Raw genomic sequence first — 20,433 nt, 5'->3', positions numbered from 1 at the left:
GGTAGTGATTTAACAATTACATTCTTACTGGGGAATTATTCCCAGGAACACTAAAGATGGTTAAATACTAGGGTTCAAGAAAAGTAAGATTGATTTAGTTTTCTCCACAGTATATGAAATATTCTAAATATCCAATTCCAAGGGTAATTGAAAGGTTATATACGTAAAATCAGATTACCACAAATATAAAGGGAATGTCCAGATCTTTTTTGTTGTCTACACTAAAATTCTTTTGCTTAGAACATTACTGAAAGACAGTGGTTTCATGACTAGAGTTTAAAAATCATTATGCTGAGACTTCTTCATTAAATTATTCATCATGATGAGATACCTTTAGTTTTCTTTCACTGGAAGGAAGGAGTCTCCCAAAGGAAGCAAGAAAAGCAGATAGGAATGAAGAATGCAATTTAAAATAGCAGATACAAGAATGAACCTCTTCCCTTAGAGACTCGTGGTATTATGAAAAGAAGCTCCAACCTTATGTCTGATGGAAAACTAATTTAAAATAAAAAATACTATATTAGATGACCTCTCAGCACATGAGTCATTTCCACCTTATATAGTCTACTCAAATTAGACATGACCTGTTTAAAGCCCTCAGATGTTACACACAGCTTGGGTTATTTCAGGGTGTTCCCACTGCTGTTATAGGGCCTTTTTCCAATATCGAATGATGACATGTCAGAATCTATAGTATAACAGGATGCCATGTCAGCATTTCACTGTAACATAAACCTAAAATGTTCTCATGGATAGGGTGGTAGAATAGAAAGAACATATGCTAGAGTCAAGCAGAAATAGGTCCACATCTCCGCTACTTCTTTCATTAGCTTATAAATCGTATACTTGTGACAAATTATCCTGAGAGCTGATCGAACAGTTAAGCTGTCAGTAAATTTGTTATAAAAGATCTTCTTTGAGCTTTAGTTTCTTAATGGGTAAAAGAAATCTAGTAAGTATATACCACATAGGGTTATAGCCTTATACATGTGAAGTTTCTAGCACATAACATCTGCTTTATAAAATGAAATTCACATACCTACTCATTCCTATGCCCTAAGAAAGTATACCACCCAATACTACTACTAAAGGAATACCTTTTTTACTGGGGTAAAATATATATAACATAAAATTTACCATTTTCACCATGTTTAAGTGTCTAATTAAATGGTATTAAGTACATCCACATTGCTGTGTTACTATCACCACTGTCAATCTCCTGCACTTTTTATCATCCCAAACTGAAACTGTATCCAGTAAACAGTAACTCCCCATTACCCCACTCCTATCTCTAGCCTTTGGCCATTACTACTCTACTTTCTGTCTCTATGAATTTGACTATTCTAGGTACCTCATATAAGTGGAATCATATAATTTTTGTTCTTCAATTACACATTTTAAAGCGCCAAATAGCATATAGTAACAAAAATCATCTTTCATTAAAGAAAATAAATACATATCAATAGTACAAAAATGTTTATATATGTTCAAAATATTTCTGCTAGAAGGACACTCATATACTAACCAATTTTATGGTAATAAAAGGTAAACTACCAGTACTCACATACTACTCTCTATAAGTATAAAGTAGCAGTATACATATAAAAGGACCCAGGAAATGTACATTAACTTTGTCTCAAGATAGTTGGTAATACCCCAAAATATAAGGGAAAAGTGAAAGACAGCAAAAGAATATGGAAGTATCACATTAAATTTTTAAATATGTTTTTATAATATTGTATCATACCACACCACCACCAGGTAAGCCAACTGCATTATTTTGGTACCTACCAATAGATAATGGTGTCTTGGTATTTGTCTTAATAAAATCAAGGTCAATGTCAAAGATTTCTGGCACTGGCTAGGACAACACCAGAACAGCCTTTCCTGTTAGCCCCCAGGTGGCAGTGTGGCCCAGAGCAGTAGAAATCACTCTCAGCTCTGGAGCTCCAAATTAAAAAAAAAAAAAGACAAAAAAAAAAAACCTTTTACAAGGGAAACTTACTTTCCTTAATAGATGAATATACTTAGAGAAATCTATGACAATAAAATCAAGAAGAATTAGTTTCATGCCAGTTGGAGTAACGAATATGAATTCAACGGAATTGGCCACGTTTGACCCCAACTCCTGCCCTGAATTTCTTTGTACAAAAGAATGGATACTGAAATATTTTTAACAATAGCTGTGGTTTGATTCCTATGTAGTTCAGTTACCACGATGGGATGAAGGTTAAATATTTTAAAAGCAGGGAGGGTATATATAAATACCAGAGAGGTAGCAGAGACACAGAACCTAAGAAGAAACTCAAAAGGATGTGACCGTCATCCCAACACAGACCACCCACCCACACTATTCACACACAGGACTTACTGCAGGATACTGGTCATCGGGCTCTGCCTACAGGAGCAGATAGGAATGGTGGCATTTTTCTTCTGCAGAACAAAGGGCTGTTTTACTTTGTGTTTCATCTGTTGGTTTCCCCCCTTTCTAATGATAGAATCAACCATTCACTCTCCCAGTGACCACTTTTAACTGCTGCCAGAAACAGTAACTACTCATCAATGTAACATGCTTCCCATTTTTTGTCACTATTCCCAAAAGTCTGTTTTTGAATAAAAAAGCAGACTTGTTACTGATAAAAATCTGACCTTCTTCCCTCTGCAATAGTCTAATCAGGTCTAACCACTGAGTCTACACTTAGACACGAAGTGTTCACTTAACACTGGGGTCTCAGTTACTCTGTCTTTCCTGCTAGAGAGTATGTTCTTCCTGCCCTCCATCTACGTCTCTGACTGCAGTCATTCTGAATGTCTGAAATTCCCAGATATAATTCATCTACTCATAAATATTTTAAGTAACTCACAATAATTAAATCTAACACTTTTTGGGAATCTCTCTTGAACTGAGAATCATGTTATCATCCCCCATTTCACAAAGTTTTAAAATATGACCATGACTGTAATGGTGGAAATAAAGGGAACAAACAGACATGAGGCCAGCTACGGCCAAAGCACATGCTCTTTTTGCTCCACACCAGTGTTTTCAAGTGCTGGGCACCACAGCAGGCACTATGTAGATACTTTCTGGAAAGGCCAGTCATTAGAGTATTTCTTTATTCCATTAGATTATTTTGAGGATTCAAAAAAAATGCAAAGTGCTAGTGGATATTTAAATTCATTACAGAATGTTCCCTTATATTAAAAATAATCCAGCTCAACCTAGGAAAATTTTTAAAAGTTAATAAGGCAAATTTATAAACAAAAATATAATATTCCTATAAATTTGCTGATCTGTAAGTTAAAGAGCCCATCAAATGCAATGTGTGGACCCTGTTTCAAACTGATATGAAAAAACCAATAGTACAAAAGACACTTTGAGATAAGTGGGGAAAATTTTTAAATGGGCTAAATAATAGATATAATGAAGAATTAATTACCTTGAATTTATCAGCTGTGATAATTACACTATTTTTTACATCCCTATTTTTAGAGATTAAAACTGAAGTGTTTATGGGTAAAACATAATTTCTTGAATTTACTTTAAAATATACCAGCTAAAGAAAAGTATGCTTTTATGGAAGAAATACAGAATAGAACAAATAACTAGAAATGTTCATAATTATTAAAGCTGGGTAACAACTACATGAAGTTTCCGTATACTATTCTATTTTTGAATACACTTGAAAATTTCCATAATAAAAATGTTTGGATAAAACAAACTGCAGTATTGAACTTTGTAAAATTTCTTTCTAGTATAAAACTTTGGGTAACCATGTTGCAAAATTCAGTACAGGGATACCCTGAAAATTCAACCACTATTCAGTTCTCCACATTTCTAATGACTTAAATTTTTTCTATTGTTTTATTTTTTTTTTTTTAAGATTTTATTTATTTGAGAGAGAGAATGAGATAGAGAGAGAGAGCATGGGGGGGGGAGGGTCAGAAGGAGAAGCAGACTCCCTGCTGAGCAGGGAGCCTGATGCGGAGCTCGATCCCAGGACTCCAGGATCATGACCTGAGCCGAAGGCAGTCGCTTAACCAATTGAGCCACCCAGGCGCCCCTAAATTTTTTCTATTGTTTTAAACTCTTACCATCATATTGGTTCACAAATCATCACTGTTTTTACTTAGTGATTTTAAATTTAGTGTTAATTTTAATTTTACTTGTTGTGAAGTATGTGTGTATATATACATACACATACATATATGTGCCTATATATAAAGAGAACCCCTATGTTTACCGCAGCATTATTTATAATAACCAAGATACGGAAACAACATAAGTGTCCATTGAAAGAGGAATGAATAAAGAAGATGGGGCATATATACACAATGGAATATTACTTAGCCATAAAAGAGAATGAGACCTTGCTATTTGTGACAACATAGATGGACCTAGAGAATACTATGCTAAATACATTAAGTCTGAAAAAGACAAATACCATGTGACTTCATTTGTATGTGGTATCTAAAAGATAAAAGAACAGGGGCGCCTGGGTGGCTCAGTTGGTTCAGCGTCTGCCTTCGGCTCAGGTCATGATCCCAGGGTCCTGGGATCGAGCCCCGCATCGGGCTCCCTGCTCGGTGGGAAGCCTGCTTCTTCCTCTCCCACTCCCCCTGCTTGTGTTCCCTCTCTCGCTGTGTCTCCGTCAAATAAATAAATAAAACCTTTAAAAAAAATAAAAGACAAAAGAACAAACATACAAACAAGAAGAAATAAACCCATAAATACAGAGAACAAACCAATAGTTGCCAGAGGGGAAGAGAGTCGGGAATGGGCAAAATGGATGAAGGGGAGTGGGAGATATAGGCTGCCAGTTATGGAATGAATAACTCATGGGGATGAATGGTACAGCACAGGAAATAGTCAATAGAATTGTAATAGTGTTGTACGGTGACAGATGATAGCTACTCTTGTGGTAAGAATAGCACAGCATATAGAGTTGTGAAATCACTATGTTGTACCCCTGAAACCAATGTAACAGTATCAACTACACTTCAATAAAAACAAGAGAGAAAGAGGGAGAGAAAGAAAAATGCATGGATGGATAGGTATATTTAACATGACAATCACCAAAAATGGAACTTCAGAGGCAAAAGGTGATTAGAGGGCAAAACATCATATTCCATATAAATTCTCTGGAAGGAGTTTTCCAAAGTCAAAGTAATTTCACTGATTATTCTCCATTTTCTTCCTCCTACAGATTACTCCCATGCCAGGTGGCTTCAAACAGTTTGATCAATGAAGGTACCAGCTGGAGATTAGATAGTGGGAGGTGATTAGGGAATGGGAAGAAGGAGGTCTGCGAGTGGCTGGGTCCCACCAGAACCACAGGTGCTGCTTGTAGCCCCTAGCTATATGTTGGCTCTCTTAACTTCACCCATACCTCCTAATAGTCCCTCATTAAAATCTCTTAAATTGAACCATCTTAGCATATTTACTGACTAATTAAATAACAAAACAGAATATTAACAAGTTCAGGTAACATATAGAAACCATATGTGTGTGCTATTAAAATTTGTTATGAATTATTAACAATTATTATTAAAAATCCACATAAAATATAAAGAAGTTGAAGGTAAAAGAGTAAAAAAAGGTAGAGCTGGAAATTACTAATAGAAAGAAAGCTGGTGTTACTATATCAGTGAAAGAAAGCTGGTGTTACTATATCAATATTAAACAAATTAGAGTTAAGTCAGAAAACATTACTAAGAATCGTAATGAAAAAGGAACATGGGGGCGCCTGGGTGGCTCAGTTGTTAAGCGTCTGCCTTCAGCTCAGGTCATGATCCCAGAGACGTGGGATCGAGCCCCACATTGGGCTCCCTGCTCGGCGGGAGGCCTGCTTCTCCTTCTCCCACTCCGCCTGCTTGTGTTCCCTCTCTCGCTGTGTCTCTCTCTGTCAAATAAATAAATAAAAGCTTTAAAAAAAAAAAAAGGAACATGGAAAAATTCTCTAGGAAGATGAAGCAATTAGAAACTTGTTTGCAATTAATAACATAACCTCAAAATATGTAAAGCAAAAATCAACAGAAATACAAGAGTTAAACTGACAAAGAAGGGCATTTTAACAAATGTCTCTCTGTAATTGGTGGATTAAGAGAGCATAAAATTCAAAAGGGTAGGGAACAAAAAATTAACAAATTTAAGATAACATAAACAAATTATATATCCAACAATTAGAGGATACATATTCTCTTAAAGCACTCACAGAGCACTTACAAAAATGAACGAGGCTACAATCAATAAGTTATCTGATTGTCTCTAGAGATTAATTTGCATTTCCCAGAGTTTTAAACAAATGGAATCATACAGTACATAGTCTTTTTGGGAGTGGGGAGCTGGCTTCCCTCACCCAGTGTAATTATTTTGAAATTCATCCATGTTGATGCATGTATCAGTAGTTCACTGTCTTTTATTGAACAGTAGTGTGTTGTAATTTATCCATTCAACAGCTAATGGACATTGAATTTTTCCAGTTTTTGCCTATTATTAATCAAGCTACTATGAACATTTATCTCCCCCCCAAAAAAGAAATTGCATTTAAAAAAAGATTAATTATTTGAGAGAGGGAGAGAGAGAGAGCACAAGTGGGGGGGGGACAAAAGGGAGTGGGAGAAGCAGGCTCCCCGCTGAGCAGGCAGCCCAACATGGGCTGATGCCAGTACTCTGGGATCATGACCTGAGCCAAAGACAGATGCTTAACCGACTGAACCACCCAGGCACCCCTGCATTCTTTTTGATAAAGTAGTGAAACACTAATATTTCAATAGTGGTCTATGCTTAAAAAATCTATGTGCATACATATGTACAGACATATATGTGTACATATGTACATGTATATATGTATTTAAAAGCAAAGCACATTTAATATTTTTTGAAAGCTTTATTCACTTTAGAGAGAAAGAGTGCGAGAGCAAGAGAGCGCGAGGGCAAGCGAGGGAGGGGCAGAGGAAGAGAATCTCAAGCAGACTCCCTGCTGAGCAAAAAGTCCGATGGGAGGCTCAATCCCATGACCCCGAGATCATGACCCGAGCTGAAATCAAGAGTCTGACGCCCAACGGAATGAGCCACCCAGGTGCCCCCACGTTTAATATTTTTGGTAAATTTGTTATTCACATATAAAAAATATAGAAAATTAAACAAATCTTAAGGCTACAACTTGATGAATTTTCATAAAATGAAGATATCCATGTAACAGCACCAAGATCAAGGAACAGAATATTATCAACACCCCAGAAGCCTCCCTTGTGACTGACCCTCTTCCTTTCATAATGCTCTCCCATTTAAGGGTGACCACTTCCTGAGTTCTAACACCATAAATTAGTATATTTATTTTACGTAAGTGATCATAAATAAATTAGTATCTTACATATATTTTATATAAATGGATATATACAGTTAATGTATGTATTCTTTTATGTCTGGCTTCTTTCACTCAACACCATGTCTGTAAGATTCATCCTGCTGTTATAGTAGCTATAATTTGTTCATTCTCATTGTTTTAAGTTTTCTGTTGTGTGAATATACTACAGTTATTTCCCTTTCTACTGCTGATGGACAACTTTTACCTTTATGGATAATGCTGTAAAGAGCATTCTTATAGTGAACATATATATGTATCTATAGACCTAGAGATAGGATTACTAGGTCTCAGAATATATACATATGTTCACCTATAGTAGATATTGCCAAATAGTTTTCCAAAGTAGATGTGCCAATTTTCTTTTCTAACAGTAGTGTAAGATAATTACAGATACTTCACATCCCTGATTTTTTTTTTTTAATTAGGCCATTCTAGTGGGTGAGTAGTGGTATTGCAATTTTGCTTTTATATACATCTCCAACAGAAATTAGTACATATGTTGACCAAAGCACACTTAACTTTATTCCTCAAATCCACAGGATACTTTCAAATAAATAAGTCTGATTTTAAGTCAGGTTACCTAAAGCGAAAGCAGCAATTAAGCTCATCTATTAAAATGGATACCTATTTCTTCCAGCTTCATCAAGATATAATCGACTTATAATGTTGCATAAGTTTAATGTGTACAATGTAATGATTTGATGTATGTATATATTTTGGGGTTTTTTTGTTTTTTTTTTATTTTTTAAAGATTTTTATTTATTTATTGAGAGAGATAGTGGTAGAGAGAGAGCATGAGAGGGGAAGAGTCAGAGGGAGAAGCAGACTCCCCGCTGAGCAGGGAGCCCGATGCGGGACTCGATCTCGGGACTCCAGGATCATGACCTGAGCCGAATGCAGTCGCTTAAACAACTGAGCCACCCAGGCGCCCTGATGTATGTATATATTTTGAAATGACTACCACAATAAGGCTATTTAACACATCCATCACCAAACATAGTTACCAATTTTTGTGTAGTGAGAACATTTAAGATCTACTCTCTTAGTAACATTCAAGTAAACAGTCAAGTATATTTTTATAGTATATTATGTATATATATACTATAGTCATCACGCTATACATCAGATCCTTATAATTTATTCATCTTACAACTGAAAATTTGTACCCTTTAACCAACATCTCCCAAAGTCCCCCACACCCCAGCCCCTGGCAACCACTAATATGCTCTTTGTTTCTATGAGTTCAGCGTTTTTACATTCCACGTATAAATGAGATATAGCATTTGTCTTTCTCTGACATGTCATTTAGCATAATGCCAACAACGTTCATCCATGTTGTCACAAATTATAGAATTTCCTTCTTTTATGGCTGAATAACATTCCATTACAAAAAATACATGTATGTATACACACATAGATACATATACATATACACCACATTTTCTTTACCCATTCATCCATAAATGAACACTTAGCTGTTTCTATGTCTTGGCTACTGTGACTAACACTAAAATGAATGTAGGGTTGCAGATATCTCTTCAAGATACTGATTTCATTTCCTTTAGACATATACTCAGAAGTGGGATTGCTGGATCACACCGTACATCTTCTTTTCATTTGCTGAGGAAACTCCATACTGTTTTCCATAATGGCTTTACGAATTTACATTGCCACCAACAGTGCACAAGGGATCCCATTTCTCCACATCCTCGCCAGCATTTGTTATCTCTTACCTTTTTGATAAGAGCCTTTCTAATAAAAGGTATGAGCTTGTATCTCATTATGATTTTGATTTGTAATTCCCTGATTAGTAATGTTGACCACCTTTTCATGTACCTGTTAGCTATTTGTATGTCTTCTTTGGAAAAATGTCTATTTATGTCCTTTGCTCATTTTTTAATTGGATTATTTGGGTGTTTTTTGCTATTGAGTTGTACGAGTTTATTATGTATTTTGGATATTAAACCCTCAGTGGATATATAGTTTGCATATATTTTCTCCCATTCAATAGGCTGCCTTTTCATTTTGTTGACTGTATTTTCTGTTGTGCAGAAGCTTTTTATTTTGATGTAGTCCCATTTATTTATTTTTGCTTTTTTTTTTTTGGCTTGTGCAAAATGTATACCTATGCATCAATAACACTTTTCGACACAGCCAAGCCTCTCTCTACACACCCTTATAGGGTCCCTTGCTGCCTGGGGAGGAGGCAAAACAATGACATTCTAAAACTCAAATTAACACTATTTAGAATAGCAAGATTTTGTACTTCATAAATCAGATTACTTAGACTGTATAAAATTAATAAGTAAAATTGTTTAACTTATTTCGTCTGGCTTTTTTATATCCATACTTCAAGGTTCATTCATACTTTCACTTAATTACTCTTATCTTAAACTGAAATGATAAGCATGGTGATTTATACCCTAATATTAAAAGAGTTTAACAAAGAACTTTCTCATAGCAAAACCACCAGGTGTTTCAATATATTTGTTCACTGATGCAAAAATTCAATCTACATTCAGCGAAACAACTGAGGAGTGTAACACTACAAAAGCAGTATATCTAAATGGGTAATATAACAGAAAACTATTCAATTTTAGGAGAGAAAAGAAAACAATGAAAGCAATTAGGCTGTCATCAAGTGATACCTTAAAGAATACAAATTACTACAAAATCATCTCTTATACTTTTTGTAAAAGCTTTAAATACCACAAAGTCCTCTCTTCCTCCACGCAGACAGATAATTAAAACAAACTGTTCTGCCAGACTTTTCAGAAGAAATGAAATACAGTTTATTTCAGAACACTATCTATACAAAGAGTATTAACTAATGACAAAGGTAACAATGACAAGTCTAATTAATTCATTCAGTAACAGACTTCTTACATCTCATTGGATGTGAATAAGCAAACAACATACAGTAAACCTTCTTGTTCAACTATATACCAAAAATTTCATATATTAATAAGTTTGTCAATTATTTTTAACCATGTAAATCCACATATATGCAGACATAAATTCATGTATATAAATAATTATTTAATAAAGAGCTAAGTAATAGATACAATATGCAGCTTATTGGAGCACAGATTAAAAATTTAATGCATGGTTATTTATCATCTTTGAAAACTAGACAAAAAAGAGCATGGGCTACCAGAAATATTAAATATGAAAAACAAGACAACAACAACAACAACTAAAGTGGTATATCTGGAAAGAACACTTGACTAAACATCTCAGGGAAACAAAACAAAACAAAACAAAACAGCAAGACATAGTTCCAAAGTGAGAGGGACACTTGTATCGTAATCAAGAATCCTTTCCTCGCATCACCACAAGACAAGAAACAGACTGGTGGCCAGAATATCCCCAGGACCAGCCAGGCTACAAGGAGAAGCAGAGAAGGCAAGGCCTTCAATGAAAACTCCCAGATGGGGGGAAGCAGAGTAAGGGCAGGAATGACAGATTTGCAACATTAGCTACTTCGCTATGTTGATTTCGTTTGGCTCAGGAAATAAAATGAAAAAAAATACATATAAAAATAATGTCATAGAGAGAATAGGTGTTAGTCTAGAACATTATTAGAGCATTATTCTGGCCCTCTCTCAGGTGATCTTTTGCAAATAGCAGGCTCAGGAAAAATGTTCCTCAATGAATACAGAGTAGTAACTATAAAAAATCAATTCTACAAAAATAAAAAAAAGGGAAAAAGGGAAATCAAATGGAAAAACACACAGAAAAAAAAAAGTACCTATGAAGCAGATGAAAATCATAGTCAAACATTTTGCCACAGGGGCACCTGCGTGGCTCAGTCGTTAAGCATCTGCCTTCAGTTCAGGTCATGATCCCACGGTACTGGAATCGAGCCCCGAGTCTAGCTCTGCACTCAGCAAGGAATCTGCTTAAGACTCTCTCTCCCTCTGCCCCCTCCCCTGTGCTCTCTTTCTCTCTCTCTTAAATAAATAAATCTAAAAAAATAAACTTAAAGAAGCAATCACCTTTATGACACAAGAACCACAAAGCAGAGGTACAAGACTCAGGAAAGATATGGCAAGAAACATGAAGAACTTAAATGTGAGCTGAAGGTCAGAGAAGTAAAAGAAAAATAAATATCACTGAAATGAAGACCAAATGGAAGCAGGAGAGAATAGGTACTGCTAAAAAAAAAAAAAAAAAAGGGGGTGGGGTGGGGGAGATTACACACGAGACAGGACTGAAAGGAAATTTTCAAAGGGAATGAAGAAACCAAAAGAGTTTTAGAGAAAAAATAAATTAAGAAACAAAAAGACAGAAAATACAAATGATACAGATGACAGGTCAAGACAAATCAACATAGGCATATTTGGTGTCTTTAAAGAAGAAAACCAAAATAAAAGAACTGAAAACTGTTCTCAATATAATTCAAGAAAAGTTTCCAGAAATTAAAGAAAAAGATAAACTAGAGATTAAAATAATAAAGCACAACAAGGAAAGAGACCTATAAGTGTCAACAACAAGCCATACCCTAGTACTGGATTGCCAAAATAAGTAGTGAGACAAAAAAAATTAAAAAAAAAAAAAAACAACCATCTCCAAAGAGGAAAAAGCCAAGCAGCCCTCAGGCTTGTCTACAGCAAACAGTGGAACAATAACTATAACACCAGCCAGAAAAGAAACTGGGACTGAGAATTTTTTTTTTTTAAAGATTTTATTTATTTGACAGAGAGAGAGAGAAGAGCAGGGGGAGCAGCAGAGGGAGAGGGAGAAGCAGGCTCCCTGCTGAGCAAGGAGCCCGACGCAGGGCTCGATCCCAGGACCCTGAGATTATGACCTGAGCTGAAGGTAGATGCTTAACCGACTGAGCCACCCAGGTGCCCTGGGACTGAGAAATTTCTTACTCAGCCAATTTGTCATTTAGTATAAACTCAGTGAAAAGACATTTTTAAATGCAAGAAATTGGGTAAATGACTTCCTATTAGCCCTTCTAAAAGAACTTTGAGAAGATAACCCCAACCAAAGAACACTGTGCAAAACAAAATGGACGAGAGGAAAGCAATGAAAGTACTTAGTTCTTTAAATAATCTGGGTACAGAAAAGAATGTAACAGTTACAGACAATGACTGCACAGAAATGACATACCTAACAAGAGGCAAAGAGGAGAAAAAGGCAAAGATCATCTAAAGTTTGCAAAAAATATATAATACATATTTCATAGGAACAAATTTAAGTATTTTTAAAGATACAAAGGTGAATATCAAGAAAAATAATTTAACCAATATGATGTGCTGAGAAAGAAGGACAGAAAGGAAGGAAAAGGTAATACACCAAATGCCACTGTACATAATTGGGAATAAGAAAACACTGCGTAATAAAATAAAAGAGAGAATCAACTGTATTACGCAAGGCTATAGTTACAAAGATTACTAATGGATTCAAGCTCCAAACCCTTCAATTTACTAAAAGTGTATACTAAACATGAAGAAAACTTTGATGCTACTATAGTAATATATTTAATGGATCATATAGTGATTATATAGTAACATATTTTTAGGAACAGAAACCATAACAAATGCTATGATGGCAAAATTAAGACCAAATACAGCTCTAATGTCAATGAATGAAAGTGAGCTTAATACTACTTAAAAGAAAAGACAAACGGAATCACAAAGTGAAATACAAATCTGGAACTTAAAAACTCATTTAAAAGAAGTGTCTCAAAAATGTTGAAAATAGAAAAATAGTTAAAGGCATGCAAGGAAAATATGGTCAGAAAGAAATCGTTGTTGGGAAATTATATAATATTAAATTTGGAATATAATAGGAAAGAATTAAGTAATTCTATAATAAGGGTATTTTACAATGATAGCAAGTATAATCTTTAATGAATGAAGACTTAATAGTAAGATTTCAGCTCCCAGTGCTATGGTGGTTTATAAAGTCTCAGATCCTTCCCTTTGCAAACACCTAGAAATGCTAACTTAGATAAAATACCATCTTTTAAAATGCAGAGCTGTTCTGAAGAAAAGTAAAAAAATTTACAACTGCCAGAAACAAAAGAGAAAAATCAAAACCTGAGTGATAGGTGAGTGATAAAACTACAGGCCACAATGAAGGTGTCTGCAAACACCATCAACAGGGAATCTTATGACTTAACAGCCAAGCAGAGCAATGGTAATAAGGTCTTATACCTACACAAAGCAGAGGTTGAAAATGACTCCTAAACAAACCCTGAGCCTAAGAAAGCTATAACCTAAGTAAAAATGGAAAAGGGGTGACAATAAAAAAAAATTTAAAAAAAGACAAATATGGGGGGAAAAAACTGAAAACAGATTTATATACATATGGTCAAGTGCTTTTTCAGAAGGATGTCAAGGTAATTTTTGGGACAGAAGAGACTTTACTCTGGCACCACCAGAAAGGGTGCCAGAGTAACTGGATATCAATATGAAAGAAAACTGAACCTAGAACTATTATCTTATCCCATACACAAAAATTAATTTGAGATGAATCATATATCAAAACATAAAAGCTAAAACTAGAAAGCTTCCAAAAGAAAACACAGGGACATTGTGATCCTGGGGTAGGAAAAGACCTCTTCGTGACAACATAAAAAGCATTAACTACATAAGAACTTGATAAATTAGATTTTATGAAATTAAAAATTTCTTGGGGCACCTGGGTGGCTCAGTTGGTTGAGCATCTGCCTTCAGCTCGGATAGTGATCTCAGGGTCCTGGGATTGAGTCCCATGTTGGGCTCCCTGCTCAGTGGGGAGTCTGCTTCTCCCTACCTCTCTGCCTCTCCCACCCACAGGCTTGTTTTCTCTCTCTCTCTCGCAAATGAATAAAATCTTTAAAAAAAAAAAAAAGAAAGAAAATTAAAAATTTCTGTTCATCAAAAGGCAAAAAATTTATTTCAACTGAAGAAAAACCAGAGTATTAAGAATTTCTGTTCATCAAAGAATACTATAAAGAAAATTAAAAAAGCAAACTACAGACTAGGAGAAATTATAATACATGTATCTGACAAAGGTCTTCTATGCATAATAAAAGAATTCCTTCAATCAATAATAAAGAGACAGTAATTAAAACATATGTAAAACATTAACATATGTTGAAAGAGGCCAACATTATTAGTCTTTAGGAAAATACAAATTCAAAATCAGTGAGTTACTGGGGTGCCTGGGTGGCTCAGTCGGTTGAGTATCAGACTCTTGATTTCAGCTCAGGTTATGATCTCAAGGTCCTGGGATCCAGCCCATCATTGGGCTCCCTGCTCAGTGGAGAGTCTGCTTCTCCCTCTCCCTCTGCCTCTCCCTCCACTCATGCTCTCTCTCTCACACACACACACAAATAAAATCTTAAAAAAAAAAAAAAGCAATAGAATTGAAAACATGTCCACAAAAGGACTTGTCCATAAATGTTAACACCATCTTTATTCATAAGACTCCCAAACTAGAATCAACCCATATGTCCATCAGCAAGTGAATGAACAAAATAACTCTTATATTCAGAGATCAAAACTATATATGAATCTCAAAAACATGATGAGCAAAAGTCGTCAGAGACTCATATCACCTGCATGATTCCTTTTGCAACAAGTTCCAAAATAGACTAAAGTAAGCTATGGTATAGTAAGGGATTATAACCCACTAGGAATCCAAGAGAACGGATGAATGGATGGATAGATAAATGGGTAGAAACAGACAGGGAAAAAGAGAAAAAGAGAGAGATTGTTGCAACAGAAGGGAGGGCTCTTCCTTACAGTAAAATGCCAATTAATAAATCATCATTTCATAACTATCAGGGGAAAAATTATTTTGAGCAAGAACATGTATGGAAGCTAAATTCAAAAGAGAAAACTAGATAAGGGGAAGCATATTTACATGGTTTGAACATCTCATGTTAGTTGTTTGTTAAATAGGCAACAATTGTGAGAGGGAAAAATAGCAACTATGTGGTAGAGAGTGTGGTAGTTATAACACTTTGCCTAACAATCAAAATTAACACTACCATTCCGGAAAAAAAAATAAATAACACTACCAGTGAGGGGCTGATAGATACTGTGTACCTTCAAAAGCAGTATCTTGAGAAGGATAGAACTTCTTTCTCCCTTGTGTACTAATCCAGAATGGACTGCACAATCTAAATCCTATAATGAGAAAACATTTAAAAAAATTGAGACACATTCTATAAAATACGTTGGCCTATATTCAGTGTCATGAAAGTCTGAAAAACAACATATATGGAGATTAAAGATTAAATCTTGTGAATTTGATGATTGTACTGTGGTTATGTTAGAGAATATTTTTGTTCTTAAAATATGAACTATTCTTAAATACTGTAGGTTAAAGGAGAAAGATATATGCAACCTAATCTCAAATGGCTTTGAAAAAAATAAATACTACTTTGTGTGCAAGTGCACGTGTGTGTGTGTGTGTGTGTGTGTGTGTGTGTGTAGAAAGACAGAAGAGGGAGAGAGAATAATACAACAATAAAGGAAAAGTGCTAAGATGTTAGAAATTAGTGTATCGAGGTAAAGGGTATATGAAAGTTATTTCTGTACCTTTTTTAAATCAAAGTTTAAATTATTTCAAAATTAAAAGTTAAAAAAATAAAGAGCATCAAGTAACCATAAAAAAACATATTCTGGTGACAAAAGTCAGCTCAATAGTTTCCTAATTCATGGGGATGAGGTTGATTAGAAAGAGGTCTATTCTGGGTGGTAGAAGTGTTCTATATATTGACAGAGGTATTAAAAAACACATGGGTAGACAAACATCAGAATTCACTGAAATATACACATAAAACCTGTGCATCTGTGCATTTTATTAAATTTAATTATATCTAAATTTTTTTAAAAGCCACTAAAGAAACTTATGGTTTAATATGAAGTGATAATTAATTATCAAAATTCATAATCACAAGCCTACCTGAAAATGTATTTGAGGTTTTGAATTTATACTGCCTCTGTGCTGTGGGAAAAAAACCAAGAACTTAATTTTGCAAATCCTCCCTAAAAAAATTAACCATTCTTTAAGTCTCTCAAGATTCAGAGATTAAGATTACCTAATTATAAAAACAAAAATTTTAAAAATTAGCAAATACATTGGGAAATAAACCATCATGAATAACAAGAACAAAAGTAAAATTAGCCTCCAAAGGACTTCAGATATGTAAAATAAGTATGTTCTAAATATTTACAGAAAGAAGAGATGGAATTAAAACATGGCAAGAAGCAAGATATTATCAACATAACCAGCAGACAGGAACTGGATATTCGAGGACTTAAAAATACACTATCTGACATCAAAAACAGAAAATAAATGTTTCTGTTCTCCAATTTCAAGATAGGGAAGGACTAACTGTTCTTTGACATCAGTCAGCTAATCCTAAAGTATACTGTGATATTGAGCAAATACTTAAACATTCTGGCTTTTTAAAGACTCCAAACTTTCCCAAACTCTGATTCAACACCAATTCTTTGCTATGTTTGCCATGTTTAAGAAGCACAGTTTCTCCCTTGCTTAGCAAGTAATAAATTCAGCCTCTTTGTTTCAGCAATAATTAATGGGTTTTGGTTTCAAGTATTTTGAGTGATGGTCTTTTCCTTTAGCGAATCCAATAAATTAATTTAATAGCAAAATTTAGGATTAGTAAAGAAGAATATAAGTAAACCACAAATATCCAAATAAAGCACAGAAAGTTTTTAAAAAATAAAATAATAAGAGATATATAGAACACAGAGAAAAGGTCTAATATAGGTATAATGGGAGACCAAGGAGAAAAGAATGGGGCAAAAATAATATTTGAAGAGATTTCAAGAGATTGAGTATTTTCTTAGAACTAATAAATGACATCAACCCACAGATGAAAAACTTTAAATGCAAACCTAAGCACATCATACATAGCAAAACTTTTGGATAACCAAACAAGGACAAAATCTTAGAAAAGCCAGAGGGAGGAAATGACATTTTACAGCAACATCAAAAATACTAAACACCTAGGAATAAATATAATGATATACATGAAAGAATTATATACTGAAAACTATAAAATCTTATTGAGGGGTGCTTGGGTGGCTCAGTTGTTAAGCATCTGCCTTCGGCTCAGGTCATGATCCCAGGGTCCTGGGATCGAGCCCCGCATCGGGCTCCCTGCTCCACAGGAAGCCTGCTTCTCCCTCTCCCACTCCCCTTGCTTGTGTTCCTGCTCTCGCTGTATATCTCTCTGTCAAATAAATAAATAAAATCTTAAAAAAAAACCTTATTGAAAAGAAATTAAAGGAAAGAATAATTGAGATGAAAATAAATGAAGGACAATTAAATAAGGAAAAATATTCACATTAATTGATTAAAATACTTTATACTGTAAAGATATCAATTCTCCCCAAACTGATCTACAGATACAAAACAATCCCATTCACAATTGCAGCAGCTTTTTTGGTGAAAAATGATAAATGATTTCTACAACTTATAGGCAATGCAAAGGGTCAACAAGAGCTGAGGCAATTTTGAAAAAAATAATAAAGTTGTAAGACTTATGCTATCTCAGACCAAAATATCTATTATAGTTATAATAATTAAGAAGTATGGTGCTGACACAGACTGACAATCAGAAAAATAAAACAAAGAATCTATACCTGTACTGTCCCATATGGTAGCCACCAGACACGTGGCTAAATTTAAATTAAAATTCATTAACATATGAAATTCAGTCCTTAGTTACGCTTGCCATATTTCAAGAACTCAGCAGTCACATGTGGCTACTGAATTAAACGGCATATATATGAACATTTCCATAATGGCAGAAAGTTCCATTAGACAGCACTTATCTAGAAAGACACACATAAAATTATATGATTTATGGCAAAGGTCTAATATAGTAGGGAAAAGTTAGTCTTTCCAATAAATTGTGATGGATCAATCAGACACCAATAGACAAAAGTAAATAATACAATAATAAATATATAATCAACTTTGATCCCCACCTTATACCACATACAAAACTCAATTCTAAGTGGAATGTAGACTTGAATGTAAGAAATAAAACAGGGATGCCTGGATGGCTCAGTCGGTTAAACGTCTGCCTTCGGCTCAGGTCATGATCCCAGGGTCCTGGGATCGAGTCCCACATTGGTATCCTTGCTCAGCTGGGAGCCTGCCTCTCCCTCTGCCTGCCGCTCCCCCTGCTTATGCCTCCTCTCTCTCTCTCACTCTCTGACAAATAAATAAACAAAATCTTAAAAAAATTAAAATTAAAAAATTAAAAATAAAACAAAGTTTTTATTTTTAATTTTTTAATTTTTTTTTAAGATTTTATTTATTTATTTGACAGAGAGAGACACAGCAAGAGAGGGAACACAAGCAGGGGGTGTGGGAGAGGGAGAAGCAGGCTTCCCGTGGAGCAGGGAGCCAGATGAGGGGCTCGATCCCAGGATCCTGGAATCATGACCTGAGCCAAAGGCAGACGCTTAACGACTGAGCCACCCAAGCGCCCCAAAACAATAAAGTTTTTCGAAGACATAGAAAATAAACTTCACAACCTTGTAGTAGACAAAGGTTTGTAAAATAAGATGCAAAAAGTGCCAGCCATAAAATACAATACCAATAATGAGTATTTAAGATACATTAAAACTGAGAACTTTGCTTATCAAGAGATCAGTGAGAGAGAGAAAAGGAAAACTGTAGCCTGATAAATTTTATTTGCAACATATATATCTGACAAAAAATTTGTATCCAGAATATAAATATGACAAAACACTCCTAGAAAACAATTAGGCCAACAACCTGGTAGAAAAATGGATAACATATGAACAGACACTTAATAATAAAGGACGACAGAATGGCTAATAAGCATACGAAAAGGTGTTAAATTTCATTTGTTATCAGAAAAGTGCAAATGAAAACCTAAATGGGTATCATTATATACTTGCCAGAATACCTAAAATGAAATTAAAGATAGGCAATAAGAAGTGTTGGTGAAGAAGTGATACAGCTGGCTCTTACACATTATTGATATAAGAATTGGTACACTTTGAAAACTGTCTGAGTTATTGGTTGAATTATGTCCCCACAAAACTTATATGTTAAAGTTCTAACACCCAGTGCCTCAGAATGTGACCTTATTTGGAAACAGAATCAGTGCAGATATAATTAGTTAAAATTAGATTATTAAGGTGGGCCTTAATCCAATAATGACTGGTGTCCTTAAAGAAAGGGAATAGACATGAATAGAGAGAAGATGATGTGAAAAGACATTGGAAGAAGACAGTGTTCTACAAATCATGGAAAGAGACCTGGAACAGATCCTTCCCTCACAACCCTAAGTGGGAATCAACTCTTTTTTACACCTTGAATTTGGACTTCTAGACTCCAGAAATGTGAGACAATAAATTTCTGTTGTTTAAGTCACCCAGTTGTGGTATTTCATTATGACAGCCCTGGCAAACTAATACAGGAAGTTATTTACTTGTAATACATACAGATCTTATGACACAACAATTATACTTCTTGGTATACACATGACAGAAATATATGTGTATGTATGTATTTACCAAAAGATTTGTATAAGAATGTTCATAACATTATTATTTGTAAAAGCCCCAAACTAGTAATAATTCAAATATTCATCAACAGTGAATGAATAAAAAAAATTATGGTATATTTACACAGTGGAATTTTATATGAGAATGAACCAACTACAACCACATGCAATAACAAGAAAGAATATCACAATGATGTTGAGCAAAAGAACTCAGACACAAAAGATACATATGGATGATTACAATGATACAGTCAAATATATAAAAGTAATCTGTAGATTGAGAAGTTAGGGTAAGTAGTTACCTTTGGAGAGGAAGGAGGCAGTAGTGATTGGGAAGGGGCAAGAGAAAGGTTTCTGGGATGCGGGTAATGTACTATTTCTTGATCTTGGTGATGGTGATACTGTAAAAATTTTTCAAGTTGTACACTTATAATCTGCATACTTTTTTCCATATATTTTATACATCATTTCAAAAAATTCTTTAAACACTGAATAGGTAAGTTAAATGGATTAGAATAACTAAATTATGATCTTTTATTTTTA

The 20,433-nt window shown here is 34.6% G+C and overlaps 1 protein-coding gene across 5 annotated transcripts in view; it reads right to left on the bottom strand.

Annotated features, from left to right (window-relative positions):
* The window catches only part of ZRANB3 (zinc finger RANBP2-type containing 3), a 310,759-nt gene that overhangs the window by 260,515 nt on the left and 29,811 nt on the right, over nt 1–20,433 (bottom strand). For 2 of the 5 annotated variants that reach the window (XM_032411398.1, XM_032411369.1), the window contains exons 2-3: nt 16,278–16,319; nt 15,416–15,496 (exon numbers count right to left, since the gene is read on the bottom strand). The exons of the other annotated variants lie outside the window; for them this stretch is intronic. The gene's annotated coding sequence lies outside the window, so the exon portion shown is untranslated. The remainder of the gene's footprint in view (nt 1–15,415; nt 15,497–16,277; nt 16,320–20,433) is intronic. 5 annotated transcript variants of the gene reach the window in all.

Source organism: Phoca vitulina, unplaced genomic scaffold, assembly GCF_004348235.1.
Source record: "Phoca vitulina isolate PV1807 unplaced genomic scaffold, GSC_HSeal_1.0 scaffold1, whole genome shotgun sequence".
Lineage (NCBI taxonomy): Eukaryota > Metazoa > Chordata > Mammalia > Carnivora > Phocidae > Phoca > Phoca vitulina.
The sequence above is the reverse complement of the archived record's forward strand: the minus strand, read 5'-3'. Positions and strand labels throughout refer to the sequence as shown.